The sequence below is a fragment of the Esox lucius genome, chromosome 19 (genome assembly GCF_011004845.1).
Source record: "Esox lucius isolate fEsoLuc1 chromosome 19, fEsoLuc1.pri, whole genome shotgun sequence".
NCBI classification, from domain to species: Eukaryota; Metazoa; Chordata; class Actinopteri; order Esociformes; family Esocidae; genus Esox; species Esox lucius.
Genome location: NC_047587.1, coordinates 10,451,237 through 10,473,206, shown reverse-complemented (window position 1 = coordinate 10,473,206; position 21,970 = coordinate 10,451,237). Strand labels below are relative to the sequence as shown.

The following is a 21,970-nucleotide window of genomic DNA, read 5'->3' as shown; positions in this document are numbered from 1 at the left end:
GTCACTGTGAAGAGGGTATATCACTATTCAGCTATGGTCCATATTTTTTTGGGGTTCAGCTATGGTCCATATTTTTTGGGGTTTGATTTCCTTCTAGTGGACTGGCGACAGAGCTTAAGGTTGTATAATATATTTTTTCAAGGCCACAAAACGGAGGCATGTCATTCCAGGACAAGTGAACAACTTATTAACTGTCCGTAACACAGCGGTGTCAGACTTCAGAGGGCGGCAGCCTTTGTTTTATAATCGATTGATATCAATTAAAGAGAGCATTTGATGAGAGACAGAGAGAGAACCCTGACTGACACCGATTCATCACATCACAGTAACAGGTTGACGCAGATTCGTCACATCACAGTAACCGGTTGACACAGATTCATCACATCACAGTGGCCGCCTGACGGACGATCCCAAGTTCAGGGCGTGATCAAACAAAGCGTAACTCCCTCAAAGTGTCTCCGTGACGGACGATGGGGGCTGATGAATGCGGCGGTGAATTGAGAGCCGGCCTGCGTCCCGACCGTTATCCGGTTATTTACCTTCAGCCTGCGGTCAGAGGGAAACATGAAAGACTTTGCGGTTCCATCACTGGCGAGTGTAATGACTACGGGAGGCGTGAGAAGTGATTCATGTGCGAGCGAGCCTCTCCCCGGCCCTTCTCGGCAGTTAACACTTTGACCCAGATTAGCGCTCCGCCAGAGGCCCACAGGGGAGGGCTGGAGATGGAGGGCCGCGTTGTGCCCGGCTCTATTCCAGTAGAAAACACACCGGACATGTTGTGCCAGGCACACAGATGTACACACACACACACACACACACACATATAGTATAAATGCATACAAAAATACACAGCGTTGTACACGCCCTGTTACAATATCACCTGCGGTGTCAGAAAGAAATACTTCTGAGACGCAGACTCTGACGCCACACGACCTGTAGAACCAAGGTAGCACATGGCCAAGTCAACATGCCCCAACGTTGCTGTCTAGAACGTGTCCAAGATGTTCCACTAATGAACCACCATGGGCGGGCTACCTACAGCTCAGGGCTGACCTGCATGTTCAGCGGGCCGGCTACCCGGCGGCCCCGCTCTGTGACGTCACCTGTCATCAGCATATGCCGCGGCTCCCCCGGAGCACTGAGCCAGAACCCGAGGCCCCGTGTGAATCCTCTGCTCTCCTCTGTCTCCTCGCCTCAGACGACTGTCAGCACGTCCACTCAATCTATAAAAAGGACCGGACAGAAGCTGCTCTGGGCGAGAGGAGGAAAAAAAAAGCCATTGAGGGGAGAAAAAAAAAGAAGAGAATTCTCTCTCTCTCTCTGTCCGTTTTGGGAGATGCGAGTGGAGAGGTAGACGGGGGACTTGGCTCTGCCTTAAAAGCTCTTAAAAAGCCAAGGTCACCTCCTGGTCAAATCTGTGAAATGAGAAAATGGCTGAAGGGGCAAGGGGCCTGTGGCAGATAACATGAGAATGCACTATCTCCTCCCCACACATTTAGTGCACGGAGGACAGGACACTGGCAGGATTTTCAAAGGACTCTTTCTTTCCGTGGTTTTGAAACGAGGACCACAGAGAGGCACACAATAAGATGGCCCAGTTTCCTCACCAGTCTGGGAACAGAGGAAAGAACACACACGGAGAAGTGCTCTAAGGAAATGAGCCTCTGGGATGAGGGAAAAAGACCACCACGGAGATGAACAGTGCTCATATCAATGGGTTTCGTAAAAGGAGGGAAAAGCACTGTAACAAATCAACACTGTTGTACAATTGAGAAGCAGATGAAAAACAACTAACTGCGCTGTTCCATTATACTGTACACAGCTATTTCACTACAGTGTGTAAACGGAGACATCTCATGTGTTGCAGCCACGACTCTAAACGCAACTCACTTCACGTGGAGCCCATGCAGGAGTAGCTAGTAAGTCCTCACAAACCACGTTCCACGTATCAAAGCCCTTCACACGGCCACAACAGAAAGTTGTGCAGCTGCACAGAACCTCAACAGAATGTCTACAAAGCACGAAAGGTAATAACCACTCACTTCTGAGCAACAAACAGTGCAAGGCACAGGAGCCTACCTTAGTGAGGAAATGGCCATCCTTTCTAGTCGACCGAAGCGGGATACTGAAGCAGCAGTATGCTCCAACAGCAGCTGTCTCAGCAGGAATCAGTGTAACCTGCTCTAGATCCCTCCTGGACGGATGGACTGACTGACTGAGAGTATCCTGTAACCCAGCATCCTTGCATACCCCCATTCACCAGACCTCCCATCTCCCTGTGCAGTGCCGACTTTCTTCTGTGTTAATATTTGATGAGGGATGTGTGGGCTGGACCCACTAAGTGTCATTTATCTCCAATACCCCTGAGCAGGCAATCCTAGTCAAGACAGTATTTATTTGTTGTTGTTAACTGCCTCGTAATCAAAATCAAAATGCATTTAATGGATGAACATGCCATTTTAAGGGTTATTTTGTAATTTAGTGGATTATGATGGTGGAATATCATATAAAAAAATAATTATTATTCCTTAGGTTTATCAAGGGCAGATAATTTTGGATTTGTGCTATATTGTTTCGTCAAACCATTTAGACCTATATTATTTTATAATCATATATGATATTCAACCACACAGAAATGGTTCTGAGACTTCTAATGTCCATATTTAGACAGCTTTAATTCAGTCATACAATCAACAGACTATTCAGTTGTATGCTAAAGTTAAAGTTTAGGGTTAGAATAAGCTCTAAGGTAAAGGCTGAGGTTAATGTTAGAACAGTTAAAGTTACAGTTTGGTAAACATAATCTACACATGTCCTTAAGGACACGCATATAAAGTGTTACTCTATCCAGACCCTTTATATTCTTTATTGGTGCCTTAGTGTGGTCAGTTAACATAGATTTTCCTGTGGCCACATTTCACTGTCTGGTGGAAACCAAAAAGCCCCACAAAATCAAAGGAAGTTATATTCTGCATACACTACGTCCTTCTTTCACCAACAAACCAGCCACTGTCGTGCACGGCCAAACGGTCTCACCCTAGCAGTGGTGCCAGTCCTGTTAACAAAAATTCAGGCGTTAACATGTTTATTTATGAAGGTAAAAATATATTCAGCCAACCCCTTCCAAAGAGCCTACTGGCATGAAGGTGGTGTCAAATTGCAGATCTGGTGAACCACCGGTGCAACTTAGTAACTCTCTGACTGTGTTTTGTCTGATATGAGAGTCCTTTGACCTTTCCCTTGGTGATGGTTGAAAGTGATTTAACATGTTTACTAACTGTCTGAAACAGAAAGACGTGGAGGGACTCAATGCTGCTCCTTAAATGGAGATGCATTTCAAAAAGTAGAGAGTTCCTTTCGTTTTGTTTATATTTATAAGTGTCTTGATAAGAATGACTTGGTAGAACAAGGAAAATACAGGGGATGAAAAAAGACTGCTTGACATAATGGAAAAAATAAAAACTTTCTGACAGATCAGGAACACTCTCGAGGAGGTAGGCGTGGATGTGTCAACCACTATTATCTGAAGACAACTTCACTAGCCGAATTACAGCGGCTGTACTGCAAGGTGCAAAAATGCTAGTTAGCCTGCAGTGTTCAGGAAAAAGGTCTGATCCGATGAGACAAAGATGACCATGTACCAGAGTGAAGGGAAAAAGAAAGTGTGCAGAAAAAAAGAACTGAAGCCAAGTCAGCTGTTTCCTTTCACATGCTGAAGACAAAGAAAAGGCAAAAAGGCCCTGGAAAAAAACTGCAAAGCGTTTAATGATGTCCATGGTCCAGAAACCTTCGCCAGTTATTGCGTTATTGTGACCAAAAACTGAACATGACTACTTTATTATACAAAATGCTAATCAGTCTAAATACTTTTTGCAACCTAAAGTGTTGGACTATGTACACACTGGGCCGGGCACGTGCACAGGTACGGCTCAACCAGTGCAGAGCACATGTCCCTTTGCCATCTAGTGCCCTTTCCTGACTAGCGTTGCGGACACCGACGGGCGTCCGTTGCTCATCTTTTTTATGCGCGTCACTCACTCCAACACATCCTCGGTCCGTGTGAGCAACTCCGCCCACTTATTCAGATTCAGCCCCTCGTGAAGGTCTGCGCACGGTCACGCAACTGGGCTGTCATTTTCTAAACGGTTTGTCCGATATAGATGACAACACCGTCACCTAAAAGGGTGCATTCTGCACTTTGACCCCTTTAGTCCCGTTTCATTTCAAATTCAAAGTGCCGGTGTATGGAGCCAAATAAAGGATAAATGTCACTGCCCATACACTTTTAGAGTTCACCACTAATCATTTTTTCAAGCACTTCTTTCTTCTAAAATGTCACATTAGCTGATGTAGGGTGCAAATTGGCATCATCGACGTGAATGGGACTCTGTTTGCAACTGTTTGTCTGAGTGTGTGTGGAAGTGGGTGTTACACATTGGTAGTGAATGAGGGGAGCTTCGCCCCCTTACTAGGTAAAGCACTTTGGGTGCCTGGAAAGTCAATTATTATTATTCCGTTACAGACAACAACAAACTAATGAGGATGTTTCACCGCTTTCACATTTTGTATGTATCTGGTGTTTCTGTCTGTCTGGCGACCTGTGTCCTGGGTGATGTTGCCGTGTTCATTAATTGGCTAGTCTAAGATCCAGCTCAACATTTCAGTTATGCTGTGTCATTCTAACAATCCTGTGTTTAGTCATCCACCAGAAATTAGTGGCCATTATCAGTCACTCAACCTGTCAGAAACCAAGTTAAATGCATCCACACTTCCTATCTACTACTGTAAGTGATATTTCTGGCACAGTGGAAGTGACTCTGGATGAAAACTTCTGCTAATATCTGCTAATATATAACCTACTGAACTGTAAAAAGAAGTATGCCGCATAGTCTATTTTATGAGGTTGATGTTTTCTGAACCCTTTTTCAATCAGTAATGGTTGTTTAGTCTTATAATCAGACAGAATCAAATGAAGCACCAACCAGCCTGTAACACAATTACACTCTGATTAACGTGTGGTTTACTGTTCACTGACATTTATGCTCAGAGTAAAGACTAACTACTTTTCTACTCTGATGACATTGGTTAATTTTCCATGTGTGATTCTTCTTCTCACCCCATTGAGAATTGATTCCAGTCATGTTTGGTGACTCCAAATGTCACCAATATTATGCCGTACCATTGCACACGGAAATGCAACCTAGTCTCATGGGAAAAAGACAAAAAAACTGTTAAACTGATAAACAACATCATAAGCCATGGATGTGGTTTAACTGTCATGTAATGTGTGGAGTTAGTGTAGTCTACAGTGTTTTTGGAAAGTAGTCAACTACCATTTTCTTTCTCTACATTGTGTTGTGTCATGGACTGAATATATAATTGACAAAAAAAGAAAATTGGAGGTTCCAAACATCTGTCAATTTCACAATGAGGGAGCCCACTGTGCTTCTCATTCACCAGATCTATGCTTTGACTCAATTCTATCACGTAGATATATAGAGAATTAATTTGACTTCATGGCTGATTTTGGCTCTGACGTTTCCACAGGCAGGTGTGTGCTCTAAATCATGTCCAATCAATTGAATTTGCAGGTGGAATCTAATCAAGTTCTAGGGAAAACTTAAAGATGATCCAAGGACACATTATGTATCACAACTTGGATTGTCATGGTTAAGGGTCCGAATAATTACATGGGGTGAAGAAATAATGAAAACACCTGACAATTAACATCAAGGACCTAATAAGGAGAAGGGCCACATTTTGCCTTCAGAACAGCTTCAGTCCTTCTTGGAATGCTGTGATACAAGTCCTGATCTGTGTGTTGTTGAATATTGCACAATTCTTCCAAAAAAAAGATGAAGGAGGTTGAACTCTACTTTGCAATCGGCATTGCAGGACGTCCCATAAAGGTTCAATGATGTTTGGGGAGGCAATTGAAGGCATCTGACATCATGCTGGAGTTGATAAAACCACTCATGAATTTGTTTAGCAGTGTGTAAGGGGGCGTTACCATCCTGGAATATTGGAAGATCATGAGGTACATGAGGTCTTGTGAAATGGCCTCATATCCCTTGACCGTTATTCAACCATGTGGAGCAATCATCTGACCCAATGACTGCCACAAGATGGCTGCTGATACCATTACAGGTCTTCCAACATGTTTAACAGTTGGCAGTAAACATTGTAGGCTGAAGTCATCTTTTAGCATGCTCCAAATGTAAACCCATCTGGATATAGGAAATAGGGTGGAAGATGTCTCTTCAGACTATATAATATTTATCCATTGCTCTGGGGTCCAGGATTTGTGCTCCTTTCAACAACTTACGCATCTCTGTGCATTGGCCTGGGATAGAAGCAGTTTCTGAAGAGATACATTTCAGCTTTGTGAAACACAACTTGTTGAAATTGGGTCACAGAGGTGCTTATTAAATTCTGTTGGTCAGCTTCGATTTGTGACCACTGCTCCTCTTTGCCAATGCAATTTGTTTGGCATGGCATATGATGATGTTTTTTGAGTGTTCCCCTGTTATTTTGTCCACCCCTTGTATATAGAGAACTGTAAGAGATGTATATTTTAATTTTCAGTAAATTGGCAAATATTTCTAAAAACATGCTTTCACTCTGCTTTATGGAGTATTGTGTGTAGATTGATGGCAACATTTGTTTTAATCAATTATACATTAAGTCAATAACACAACAAAATGTGGAGAAACTGAAGGGGTGAGAAAACCTTCAAAAGGCACTGAATGTAATTAATTACATGTCATATGTTCATGTAGGAAGTGATGACGCAACTTGGTAATCTTTGTAAAGCAATGTTTACATTTTGATAGATATAATGCTGTCAGTCTGTGCTCCTGTGAGATAGTACCTTTACACTGTACCTTTGAAGTATTTCAGCCAGCCTAAGGTAAAACAGTAAACAACTTCTTTTTTTTTTACTTCACATAAAGAAAGGCCTTTTATTTAGTTCAGGCCTCAGGCTTGCTCTCAACCTGGGTTATGTGTGTGGCACATTCCTGAAAGTGCTCGTCAAATATAAGAGTCCATCAGGCTGTCAGCAAACAAAGTAAACTAATATGTTTCATTTGGGATGCACACAGTACTGTGTCTCATATGTAGTGATACAGATTTTCCAACATAATCGGATTCATGCATTAATTAAAACTTTGCTAGTAACATTCACAATGTAGAGTTTCTGTAAATTATCCCTGAACTTGGTCCAAATTAAAATTATAGGTTAGTAAAAGCTTTTTATGCTTTCATTATTGATGACCGGAAAGTGGACTTGGTAGCTAAAAATATTCTTACATTACATTACAGTCCCACAGAAACATACAGTGCCCCACACAGAGAAGGTCATCCACATGCACGCTTGCACATGCATTTTCTACAAAATTTTAAAACATTATGTTGCAAAAAGCACCACAAAGGCATATGGGCCCATTTCAAAAGGTCTCAAACTATTCAGTGCAGACAACAAAACTGGTCTGTTTAGCCTCAGGAACAGAAGCTCGTGTTTATAATTCAGCGTGTGCCTGCACACCAACCTTTGGCACATTTCCGAACAATTTCCTTGCTTCCTGTAAAATGAATATGCATTACTGTTGCAGTGAATCCATTTGCAAGACAGAACAATAATTATGAGAAAGTACTTAAAAAAAAAAGCCAATTAATCTTATGTAAAACGGCGGCTCAATGTGGCTAATTAGATGCCATTTTAATAAGCGGGTATGTTGTACCAACATGGTATCATTAGAAAACGTTATCCTGGCACATTTTGTAAAATAATGGATGCATTTCTCAATTTGTTGCATTCAATTGTAAAACATTTGTAAACCAATTTATGCTTATGTCAATATATTGCATTAAATAGAATATGTCACAGGAATGACGCTTCAGTCACCACATGACATTCAGTTTGAAAAGTCAATAAATTTACATTCACAGTTAAGTAATATAGCAGACACTGTAGCAGGCACTCTAGGCATTCATGCTACTGTCAATATAATTGACGCTTTAGTCAATGCATTCCTTTCATGTGACAGGGCTGACACATTTGTCTATATGTTAAAGTCAATGTGAAAAGAACAATGCATTGGGTCAAGGTTAATGGAAAAGGTTTGAGGTAAAGACATTTGTTAGGTCTCACGCGGACTTACCTCCAAATTGTCACACCTCGTAGGAGGTCTAGAAAATGCAGATGCAGTTTGAATGGACTACTACATGTACTTGTTACTTCATTTCCAGAAACCTCCCCTGAACACCTCCTCGGTGCTTGTTTACTGTAGTGTTTGCACGATGTTTTCTGGTTAGATAATAAACAAAAATTGCGGTGAGCTGTTCCACAACGATACCGTTTTTTTGCAATATTGCACAAAATTGATGAACATTTTATTTTGTACTGGGAGAAGTGTGATCCATTCATAAAAATGAGCCAGTGAAGCCAGTGCCTCTCCTCCTCTTGAAGAGAGGTTTTAGCATGTCTACCTGCAAGTTGTGATGTTGTTAACCAACCATGGCTGACAGTCTCTGATGGAATTCAATTAAGAGTGGAGAAATCAATTCTCTTTTTTGTTTCTCCTCCAATTTCTTAAACTGAATCAACGCTGCATACAGGTTCAAATGAGATGAAGACCACAACATTGAAAATGAGAGTCCTATCCACTATGTTTCGAAATAATAAAAATTCTGTTGGCTCAGAGAAATAGCCATGCACGCACAAACTCTGCAAGCATTTAATTGGAATAGCGGTCAGTGAGGTCTACACCAGGATTTACTAGTGGGTTAAAGTGTATTTTTTCAAGCATCTTATTGAAAAAGTTCACAAAAATTGTCTATGAGATATCAAGAGACAGTGGCAGTTATGTGCAGTTACTTATGTTTATTATGATTTCTGAGTGACTTTTGAAGCTCTGCAGAAGCAAATCATTTGATTGGGTGTTTTACACTGGCATTCCAATGCTTTTAAACACATATATTCTGTAAGTTTGCCAGGCCTAGCAGAGCATTGCCTAGTCTTAGAAACTAGAGCAAGGCAGACAGACTCAGCTCTTTGTTTATTTATGTGTGACAACATTGTGTCCAATAGAGCCAAAAACCCAAGAAAGGCTGTTGGGATATAGTGAGTGGATCTACTCACTTCCTGGTTGCATGAGCAGTGTCAAAAGAATTAGGCTGATTAGAATCAACCGCTACAATACTTTCATTTACTCAAATTACTATGTAACTAATCCAGTTATATGACTGTATAGAATCACATGAATTGTAACAAAACATTTTAAATACTACTGATGTTATTGCACATTATCTTGCTCTACTATGAAAATAAAACATTACACATAAAAAAAGTAATCTGTAAGTATGTAGTGTGATTACAACGTACCACCACTAGTGATTTAACATAATACCCGTTTTGATTAATAGGCTAGGATTTGGTCATGACATTTTTAACGCATAACCTGTAAAAACAACTGGCCGTTGTGAATTAGTTTTCTGTCGTGACTTGTCTTGAAGGCAAAACCAAATGCAGTGATCAACTCAGGCATGTGGATTTGATAGAAGTGACACATTATGGTAACATGCAAACGGTTCAGATTCTGTTATGAAAATGTAGAAAATGTAGGTGAATGTGGAGGATGAATGAAGCCACAGGAAGCTGAACCTGAACACAGAGCACTTGTATACTTTAAGCATGATCGTGTGGAAGGGTGGTCTGCTAGTTCAATCATGGTCTGCTGGAGGGTCACATCTTTGTGAGGGCAGTAAGTGATGCTTTTCTATGGAAGAATGGCTGTCTTCTAGAGTGTGAATTACACCTTAGTATTAAAGATAATTACTTTTAACAGTTAAAATGTACCACATTTTAAAGTGGCATGACCACAAGGAATACTTTTATCTGTGACTGTCAAAGAAATCACTTAAAAATGTAAACCACCTGCATTTGTCCACTCCACAACTATTCTAATTCTAAATGAAATACAGCTCACTATGCACTTGCACTGTAAGAGAATACAAAAGGCTTGTTCCCGTACTCAACCAGAACAGTGCCTAGTTAAGCAAAATTAATTAGTACTTTTTACTTTTTTTACTCACTGGATAGTAATACTTGTTTTTCCAGAGGGATTTAATATGTTAGAAGTTCGTTTGGCCTGCTAGCTACAATATTAAAATGTTTCACATGTTTATCTTGTAGAACCAAATTAATTGCACACAGTATGATGCAGGTATGACTATTTTCTTTTACTTTATCAATTGGCACAGCTATATAGAACCAAAACATAGGCTTGACAGTCAGCCTCTCTGTTTAACACTTGAACTCGAGAACAAATGGTTTGGGGCGGTTACTGCTGTTTACGAACAACGTAGTGCGAATAACCCTCGCCTCGCAGCAGCAAGAAATTGACAAGTGCAGCTAGTTACTTAGAAATTAATTAAAGTCTTTGCCCCTGCTTGCCCTTAAACTATGAAAGAAAAGTGGGGGTGTTTAGTTTGGAAGCAATTTTGTATATATTTACCACTTCTACAGTGTACCCAGCCTGAAACCCAAGCAACAACAAAGTTGATGCACAGTGGATAAAAAAACTCCCTAATAGGGTCGAAACTTAGGAGGAAACCAGTCCTCTTCAGATTATAGGAGTACAGAACATGACCTTTTGGGGCACAAATGTTTTTGCATGTTCAGATGACAAGGTCAGTAAAAGCATGTGGGCTGTGCCCAGGGTCTTTTAACAGAATCAGATACTATCCTCTACAGAGCCAGAGGATTCAATTTTTCCATTTTCCATTTTAGTCATTTCGCAGATGCTCTTATCCAGAGCGACTTACAATAAGTGCATTCCTCTTAAGGTATCTTGGAAAACCAACACCTGACAATCATAATAAGTACTCTTTCCTTAATCGAAGCCACTAGGTTGGCAAAGTCAGTGCCAGAGAAATCAAAGTTAAGTGCAATTTCAATTTTTTTCTTTTTTTAGGTGGAGGGGGTGGGGTTGATACACTCCACCACCCTGATGACCCAATGGTTTACTTTATTTAGGGGGTTAATGTCAGTCAGTTTTTTTTTTATCTATGTCCCTCTGTCTGTATGTTTGTATGTACGTATGTCTATAAGAATTTTGGCACGTCTACTCTATGAATACAGTATGTCCACTGGTCTGAATTACTTTCGGCCTGTCTTGTCCCAATGACTGCTAATGTATTGACATAAGGATCAACCCGATGACACTAATCTTCTTTCCAGTGAAATACATTTACTTAAATAAGCATAAATTGGTTTATACTCATAACCCACTGAACGTAATGTATTTACAGAAGTGTCAACACTATTTTACTTTATTATTTTCACTAAATGGTAAGTATTCACATAAGCATGGTTTTTCAGTTGACTTTTAATGTATTGTATTGTAAGTGTCATCTTTGTGACATATTTTACCATTTAATGAAATGCAATTAACTAAGCTTCACATGATTGACTGCCATCTTTACCCATTGAATGGCATGTACTGCCAAAGTGAATGTAATGTAGTAACTAACAATTGGTTTACTTTTTTATCCCATTGAATGCAATGCCATGACAAAAGCTTCAACTGATTAAGGCCTAACTTTTTGCAAGGACAATGCCAGGATGACATTTTTGGGACCGCCTATAACAAAGCCATTTGGAAAACACTACTGTTCATTTCTTGGATGACATGCAGATAACAGATTTGGCTAATAAAAAATGTCAATCAATGTTTTATCTGACAGAGTGAATAAAATAAAATAAAAATACCATTAGTCTACAGCAAAATGCAGCTACACAACCCAGGCAAATGCTCAAAGTGTTTGGAAAACAGCAAAAGGTATTTGAACCCAGCTCTGATTGAATAGCTATTAAGAAACCATCATGGTCTGGAGGGATCACATGGGATACTATGGGTGTGCCTCAGCTCCAATACATTTCCCAAAAGGTTAACTCCTTACAAGAACAGAAAGAAAAGCATGTGTCCAAACTCTGAACTACTGAAAATGTCAGGCCTCAGTGGAAATGGCTGAGAGATGTTGTTGAGAGATGGATCAAATTTTCAGCAGTAATCGGTAGCTTGTAAAAACAATGCTTTTCAGAAGAAAACAAATCCGCTTGTTATCGACTGGACGTTTTCTGACTGCGTCTCCGTCTGGTGTTTACTTATTCATCAAGGAAGGAGGCTGCTAGTTTTTTTGACGCTGAGAACCAGCAGTTATCCCCTTCCTGCTGCTGGACAAGAGGGGCAGACCCCATTAAAGATGCATGGGGACCAGTGATTTGAGTTTAAAGTTCTCCAAGCTTTGTTCTGGCCTCTTCAAATATTCATGCCCAACACTGAGCATGCTGTCATCAGCACACTGAGTAAATGTATCCCATTTTACTGATGCATTGAGAGCTGAGGCATTGGCTCTGGAGTTACTTAAGATATTCTTTAAAAAGTTTTCAGGGGTTTTTGGAAAATGTGCACAGACTCTGCAGGCTTTAAGAAGACGTTGGTTCCACCATTGGGGAGCAAAGAGAGAGAAGCTTTGAGTGGGCTGACGGGGAGCTTCTCACACGTAGTCGTGAGACGGCTCAGAGCCAGGACTAAGTTAGGACTGTGGGGTTTGAGCACAGTCTGAAGGTGGGAATGCATGTACTGGCTAGCGGTGGAGATACAGTAGCACTATACTGGCTAGCAGTGGAGATACAGTAGCACTATACTGGCAAGCAGTGGAGACACAATAGCCCTGTTCTGGCTAGCAGTGGAGATACAGTAGCACTATACTGGCTAGCAGTGGAGATACAGTAGCACTATACTGGCTATCAGTGGAGATACAGTGGCCCTGTACTGGCTAGCAGTGGAGATACAGTTGCACTGTACTGGCTAGCAGTGGAGATACAGTAGCACTGTACTGGCTAGCAGTTGAGATACAGTAGCACTGTATTGGCTAGCAGTGGAGATACAGTTGCACTGTACTGGCTAGCAGTGGAGATACAGTAGCACTGTATTGGCTAGCAGTGGAGATACAGTTGCACTGTACTGGCTAGCAGTGGAGATACAGTAGCACTGTACTGGCTATCAGCGGAGATACAGCTCCGGAATATTTTTTTTTTCTTTTCCAAAAAAGTCAAAAAGGAAGGTTTTGAGCGAGGAACAGAAGGGTTAAAATTAAGATACCACTGCAAATTGAACGCTTCTGTTCCTCACTCAAAACTTTCCTGTTCAACTATTTTGGAAAGGAAAGAAAAAGGTGCAGTGGTCTCTTTTTTTTTCCGGAGCTATACAGTAGCACCGTACCGGAAGCAATACTTGCATAAAGAGGGAAATGCTTATGACGTGTGAAGCGAAAAGTGAATGCGCAGTTGTTGCAGGACTGAACCCAACAAGTGGAGTTGTATTTTTTCACCATTATTTAACCAGGCAACTAAATTGAATATCACTTCTCATTCTGAAAGACAACCTGGCCAAAGTTATTCAATTGCAAGATGACAGAACGAGGAAAATATAGCCTATGAAGGTTCTTGCTCTAGTATTGTTCTATCCAACGAGTGACTAATTTCACCAATAGGACTGGCGACTGTACACTCAACAAAGCTAACTAGGTACCTACTGAAGTGATGCTAGATAACTCCCTAACTTCATGCTAGCAAGTTTTCATCTGTATGGGATGAGGACACTCCATGAACATTTTAATCAGGTTGCTGCCCCAGCACATCACTAGACTACTTTTTGCCCCTGCTAGCCGGTGTTAATTATGTTGTTCAGACACTAATGTTGATTTTCAGATATCTCAGGTACCAGGGGTGAAATTGCTAGGTTGTTCAGCCTACTATATTTGTTTTGATTGTCAGTAGATAGCCTTCCCGTTGACAGTAGGCATGTAGGCATTTTGTGTGAACTGTGAAAGAGTGCCTTTTGTGTTGCTTAAACACACAACATATTTGAATAATTTCTGTGCTGTTATGTCATATCATTCCTACTACTAACACAAGCTTCTTACCGGTTACACAATCATTAGCCTTCAACTGTTTTGGACAAATAGCAGATTTTGAAGGAGCCTGTGAGAGCTTCTATAGAATTTAATATTCTAAGGGTGATCATTAAACGTGCATTATTTCAGTGCTGTCATTGCTATTCATAAAAAGTGTGTTTTATTCTTGGTTCTCTGTAATCTTTGTGATATATTTATATTTGGGTTTTATGAGAGCCAAGGCATTACAGTCTGCCTAATAATCCATCAAAAGGAGGCTAAAAATATAAATGTTAAGCCCCTTCTCTATTCAATTCATTACATAAAAGAAAATATGACAAATGGAAGTCAAATCTCTATGTAACAGGCTATAAGAGACTTACACAATTCCAACATTTGTCACCACTCTGTCCTATCAGTCCACAGTGCCTTCATCTGTTGACGCAGACACAACTTGAGTTACCATGGCCCTCCAAAGTGATGACATTGTTTCCCTTGGTGTGATTGCTCTCATTTGCTTAGCCACTGATGTCCAACTGAGGAAACCTGGACCCTCATTCTCAGCCTTTTGATACATTAGCAGTGATATTGAAAGTGGATCCGGAGCACCGCGTGTCATATCCTTTCCTCGTCTGCTTTGAACTTCTGGGCCGGCACCGTGGCGACCATTCAGCCACCATGTTTTATTGCTGTCTCGGAAATGCATGGCCAATTGCTGCCTCGTGTTCAGGGCGAGCCACGATGGGCACAGAGCCTGCTCTCTCCCTTTGCGACTGGAACTGTGAAGCTCTTCCCAAATGAAAGACGGGGAACAAATTCAGTGGAGATGTGGATGGGTGTTATCATTCACGGGACGCGTCGTTCCCCGGTGATGGGATTTACATCAGAGGAAAATAGACTGTAAACTATTGACGGCTCTGCAGTACTCTAAGTGAATAACTTAATGTCAAGGACGTCTGTGTACACAAACTCGTTCAGGCTTATGTATGCAAACTTACTTTTACTTTATACTTTTTCCATTACAGTTGAAAGTGAACGACTTTGTTTATTTCAGTTGCCAGTATACAGTCAAAAATATTAATAACAAAAATACCGACACCTACAGGATTTCTGACAAATATGTCCCCCTTATCGAACTAGGACACTGGTATGTTTTCTCTCCCAATGTTGGGTACACGATGATGAAATCGTAAACAACAAAATCATGATCCACCTGACATTTCTCATTGGAGAAGTAACTGTGACTGCATTTGGCATTTGGAAGTTCAACGCTTTCGCCTTAGGGACAGGAAGAACTTGTGAGTTGGAAGACAAAATGAGAAGAGATGGTTTTTGTGTACGAGTAAGCAGACCTGGGTTCAAGTACTATTTGACAGCAATTTCTAATACTTCAGTGATTTGATTGACCTCACTAGCCATGATGGAACCAAAAGAGACAATGTAACCCTTCAAACCTCACCTATCTGGTGCTCTGTGTTGAACAGACCAAACACCAATGGAAATGGATTGACTGATTTCTGGTTATACCTTCACCTACAGTGGGGAGAACAAGTATTTGATACACTGCCGATTTTGCAGGTTTTCCCACTTACAAAGCATGTAGAAGTCTGTAATTTTAATCATAGGTACTCTCCAACTGGGAGTGACGGAATCTAAAACAAAAATCCAGAGAATCACAAATGATTTTTAAGAAATTAATTAGCATTTTATTGCATGACATAAGTATTTGATACATCAGAAAAGCAGAACTTAATATTTAGTACAAAAACCTTTGTTTGCAATTACAGAGATCATACGTTTCCTGTAGTTCTTGACCAGGTTTGCACACACTGCAGCAGGGATTTTGGCCCACTCCTCCATACAGACCTTCTCCAGATCCTTCAGGTTTCTGGGCTGTCGCTGGGCAATACAGACTTTAGCTCCCTCCAAAGATTTTTTATTGGGTTCAGGTCTGGAGACTGGCGAGGCCACTCCAGGACCTTGAGATGCTTCTTACGGAGTCACTCCTTAGTTGCCCTGGCTGTGTGTTTCGGATCGTTGTCATGCTGGAAGACCCAGCCACGACCCATCTTCAATGCTCTTACTGAGGGAAGGAGGTTGTTGGCCAAGATCTCGCGATACATGGCCCCATCCATCCTCCCCTCAATACGGTGCAGTCGTCCTGTCCCCTTTGAAGAAAAGCATCCCCAAAGAATGATGTTTCCACCTCCATGCTTCATGGTTGGGATGGTGTTCTTGGGGTTGTACTCATCCTTCTTCTTCCTCCAAACATGGCGAGTAGAGTTTAGACCAAAAAGCTCTATTTTTTATCATCAGACCAGATGACCTTCTCCCATTCCTCCTCTGGATCATCCAGATGGTCATTGGCAAACTTCAGAGTGGCCTCGACAAGCGCTGGCTAGAGCAGTGGGACAGTGCGTGCGCTGCAGGAATTTAATCCATGACGGCGTAGTGTGTTACTATTGGTTTTCTTTGAGACTGTGGTCCCAGCTCTCTTCAGGCCATTGACCAGATCCTGGCGTGTAGTTCTGGGATGATCCCTCACCTTCCTCATGATCATTAATGCCCCACGAGGTGAGATCTTGCATGGAGTCCCAGACCGAGGGAGATTGACCGTCATCTTGAACTTCTTACATTTTCAAATAATTGCCCCAACAGTTGTTGCCTTATCACCACACTGCTTGCCTATTGTCCTGTAGCCCATCCCTGCCTTGTGCAGGTCTACAATTTTATCCCTGATGTCCTTACACAGCTCTCTGGTCTTGGCCATTGTTGGAGTTGGAGGTTGGATTCTGTTTGATTGAGTGTGTGGACAGGTGTCTTTTATACAGCTAACAAGTTCAAACAGGTGCAGTTAATACAGGTAATGAGTGGAGAACAGGAAGCCTTCTTAAAGAAAAACTAACAGGTCTGTGAGAGATGGAATTCTTACTGGTTGGTAGGTGATCAAATACTTATGTCATGTAATAAAATGCTAATTCATTATTTAAAAATCATACAATGTGATTTTCTGGATTTTTGTTTTAGATTCCATCTCTCACAGTTGAAGTGTACCTATGATGAAAATTACAGACCTCTACATGCTTTGTAAGTAGGGAAACCTGCAAAATCGGCAGTGTATCAAATACTTGTTCTCCCCACTGAAGTTCTGGCTATAAAAAAAAGAGAGAGGATCCCATATATCAGTCACAGCCTCTTTGTGGGCAGTCTCTGCTTGGGACTGGCAGTGGTTAACTTCCTCTATATCATTTCACACGTCGCACAGCAGGGAGCCTCCTAAAATAGAAGACAATAACACGCATGGGGGGCTCCTCGAGGAGGGAATGGAACACACCATATGGGCGAGGACGCGGCACTCTCTCATCACAAGTTTACTTCTTTCTCTCTACAGTTTGATGCTGCCTTTGGCTCGCTCTGTGTAGAATCCAGAGGGTTGCGAGAGGTGACGTTTTTTTTAATACTCAGTAAATTGGTTCAATTCAAGACCTGATATGACTCAGGAAGGCAAGTGAGGTGGACAGTGGTGTGGCAGTATGCGTATGTGAAGGTAGTTGACTGCTTCTAGAGGGAAATAGTGGTAACTGCATTTCTACAGAGTGGGAAAGGTTGTGCGTGTATTGCTGCCAGAATATCTGCAGGAAGTGTAGGTGTTTCCACTCCGCAAGGCAGAATCTCAGATGCATTGGTTATTACTCTTCATTACGTATCATTATTTTTTTAAGTGTTTTCTTTTCTGCAAAGTTTATTTTATTTTTTACTCTTTTCTTTTTCTTTTTTATGTCCTTCCCTTTAGTCTCAAAGGGAAACGCAGGTTGGTTCAACAAAGACTACAGATGATTCTGTTATCAGCTTTTATTCTTCAAATTAATCACATTGCATTTTCCTCTCTTACTGTCTCAATTTTACGGTCTTTCTCTGTGAGATTAATAATTTACGTGGCCATTGCTATTAACTAGCCCTGCTACCCTTTCTTTTGGCTTGACCTTTATGCCATTAATTGTTCCAATGAGACAAATGCCAGTCCACACTTAGGTAATTGAATTATTTAGCTATGTTCTCCTTGACATCTGTTGTAATTCATTCTCTCTTCTTTTGCGTACATCCCCCCTGACTTTAAATTAGATTTACATCTGGGCTTTGCGCTTAAGGCAGACAGAGAGAAATGGACATTGATCCAGTTATTTTTTTGCCCCAATGCGCTTTTTCCACCAAGCCACTCTAATGGATAAAAGATAGTCTCACTGTCTGGGAAAGAAAACACATTTATCGAGGCCTTGACACAGAAATACCAGTGACGATGCATGATTTGTGGTGATGCCTTGGTGATATTATACTGTCAGCCCCAAACGAAAGCATTTAGTTAGAGTCTGAGGGCTCTTGGCTGTAGGCTAACACATTTTCACAGACAATCACACCAACCAGAGACGTGATTGTAGTTAATGCAGCTTGTCACGTCTCAGCTGCTCTGTCTCAGGGTCCGAGTCACAAATGGCACTATACTCCCTATCCAGTGCACTACTTTGTTTGCCCCCTCTGGTCAAAAGTGTTTCACTATATAGGATATTGGGAGCCTTTTCAGACAAAGCCAGAGTAACCCTGCTTAATGTGAAAGGGTCTCCATGGTTTAAAGAGCATCAAGAATCAACCTGTCCCTCTGAGACAGAAAACCAACCCAGGGAGAAAAGCTAGTGCTTGATGATGGAGAGCTAGCTTTTATCCAGCTTTAGCAGCCAACGCTTTGGAAAAACGACAGGCTTCGCTTTGAGACACTGTTGACCTTTAACAAAGACAACAATATGACCTGTGAGCCGTGATTCAATTGCATAAAGATAAAGGTCAGGAATGGAGTTTCCACTGCATGGCATGTACAGTAAGAAAGCATTATATAGTAGTAGCATAATCACAGTATATTCCAGGTATGATGATGCATTTCTGAAGGCCAGGACACAGCGTTTAGCTGTGGTATATTGGCAATATATCACAAATCCCAAAGATTCCTTCTTGCTCTTTTAAACTGGTTTCCAACAGCAGTAAAATTATATATGGTCTCATGTACCCCAGCAGTCAGCCAATCAGCATTCAGGATCTATGTAACTCAGTTTATATGTACACATGTATAAAACTGCCTACCTAGTATTGCTTAACAGCATGTTTGAGATAAACACATTTTCACATTGTATTAATAATTATTTAATTTTGGGCTTCTCGACAGGTTTGACGATAACAACATCGAGGAGTAGGTGAAGATCAGCTGTAACTGGTGCTGACCACATGGTGTTCATGAAATTCCAGAGAAAATGAAAGTTTAATCCAATTAAAATGTTCCTAACATTAATTGAGGGAACAGAGTTGACATAATGAGCTCAACCACTTCAGTCAAAAATGCTAAAACAATTATATATCAAAATGAGAGCGTCAAGATGTACTTCCTTTCCCATCAGCCTGCCAAAAAGACCTGAGCAACGTCACCTGCTGTGAATCATTTAACTTGGTTGAATAGGCAATTTATTTAAAGAGGTCAACTGTCTGCATAGCAAGGATGTCCTTAAAATGAGGAACAGACGTAAATGCATTACTAATGACATAAATACAAATTACTTTGCCAAAGCACAAGGAGTATGGAGACTGAATACTGCCAAAATGTTTGCATTCGCAGCATACAACTCACAAAATGTGAGTCAAGATCCATAAATACACAGCATACAATCCACACATGTAAACCGTGACCTGTAAATACACAGCATACAATCCACACATGTAAACCGTGATCTGTAAATACACAGCATACAATCCACACATGTAAACCGTGACCCGTAAATACACAGCGTACAATCCACACATGTGAACCGTGACCCGTAAATACACAGCATACAATCCACACATGTAAACCCTGACCCGTAAATACACAGCATACAATCCACACATGTAAACCGTGATCCGTAAATACACAATATACTATCCACACGTAAACCGTGATCCGTAAATACACAGCATACTATCCACACGTAATCCCTGATCCATTAATACACAGCATACTATCCACACATGTAAACCGTGACACGTAAATACACAATATACTATCCACACGTAAACCGTGATCCGTAAATACACAGCATACTATCCACACGTAATCCCTGATCCATTAATACACAGCATACTATCCACACATGTAAACCGTGACACGTAAATACACAACATACTATCCACACGTAAACCGTGATCCGTAAATACACAACATACTATTCACACGTAAACTCTGATCCGTTAATACACAGCATACTATCCACACATGTAAACCGTGACCCGTAAATACACAGCATACAATCCACACATGTAAACCGTGACCCGTAAATACACAGCATACAATCCACACATGTAAACCGTGACCCGTAAATACACAGCATACAATCCACACATGTAAACCGTGATTCGTAAATACACAGCATACTATCCACACATAAACCCTGATCTGTTAATACACAGCATACTATCCACACATGTAAACCGTGATCCGTAAATACACAACATACAATCCACACATGTAAACCGTGACCCGTAAATACACAGCATAAAATCCACACATGTAAACCGTGACCCGTAAATACACAGCATACAATCCACACATGTAAACCGTGACCCGTTAATACACAATATACTATCCACACGTAAACCGTGATCCGTAAATACACAGGATACTATCCACACGTAATCCCTGATCCATTAATACACAGCATACTATCCACACATGTAAACCGTGACACGTAAATACACAACATACTATCCACACGTAAACCATGATCCGCAAATACACAACATACTATTCACACGTAAACTCTGATCCGTTAATACACAGCATACTATCCACACGTAAACCCTGATCCGTTAATACACAGCATACTATCCACACAGACCACTAGTTGACATCGCTAATGTGGTAGAATATCTTCCAAATTATCGTTGACCTGTGACCTGAACTCGGAACGTAACTGCCCAAATTCTGTGCACAAATGTAAACCGATCCATGCACACAACTTGATCCCCCAGCACACTCGACAATTCTAACACACAAGTGTTGACTGACAAATCTGGTTGTATTTACAGTTGTGCTCAGAATTTTGCATACGCTTGGAGAATTGGTAATATACAGCTCTGGAAAAAAATTAAGAGACCACTGACCACAAAAAAGTTGAAAAGGAAAGTTTTGAGTGAGGAACAGAAGCGTTCAGTTTGCAGTGATCTCTTAATTTAAACCCTTCTGTCCCTCACACAAAACCTTCCTTTTCGACCTTTTTGGAAAGGAAAGAAAAAGGTGCAGTGGTCTCTTAATTTTTTCCGGAGCTGTATTTACCATTTGTAAAAAAACATGAGTGAGCAGGCAAGACACATGTCTTTTATTTCTTATGGGATTCACATTCAACTGTAGGTCATAACAGAATGGCAAAATCATAAAACTAAACATGGCAATAAAGAAAAAAATAAACTGACCCGAAAAGTCTGCATACCCAAAGTTCTTAATATTGTGTATAGTCCCTTTTAGCAGAAGTCTACACATTGTCTACTAGTATATTCTGATAATATGCTGCATTAATTTTACCATACATTTTCACAAGACTCTCCGTGCCTTTAGAGCTCACACCCCCCCAAAACATCAGTGAGCCACCACCATTCTTCACATAGGGATGGTATTCTGTTCACTATAGGCCTTGTTCACCCTTCTCCAAACATAACGCTTATGGTTGTGACCATAAAGCTCTATTTTGGTCTAGTCACTCCAAATTACAGTGTGCCAGAAGCTGTGAGGCGTGTCAAGGTGTTGTTGGGAATTTTGTAACCGGGCTTTTTTGTGGCATTGGCGCAGTAAAGGCTTCTTTCTAGTAACCCGACAATGCAGCTCATTTTTGTTCAAGGATCATCATATTGTGCTACTTGAAACAACCACACTGTCTTTTTCCAGAGCAGCCTGTATTTCTCCTGAGGGTTTTTCTTTGTTTCCCGAACATTTCTTCTG

General features: G+C 41.0%; 1 protein-coding gene across 2 annotated transcripts in view; it reads right to left on the bottom strand.

The window, feature by feature from the left end:
* The window catches only part of mgat4c (mgat4 family member C), a 147,840-nt gene that overhangs the window by 12,564 nt on the left and 113,306 nt on the right, over positions 1-21,970 (bottom strand). Inside the window, exon 1 of one of the 2 annotated variants that reach the window (XM_010897869.5) lies at positions 2,080-2,202. The exons of the other annotated variant lie outside the window; for it this stretch is intronic. The gene's annotated coding sequence lies outside the window, so the exon portion shown is untranslated. Of the gene's footprint in view, positions 1-2,079; positions 2,203-21,970 lie in introns of those variants that run through there. 2 annotated transcript variants of the gene reach the window in all.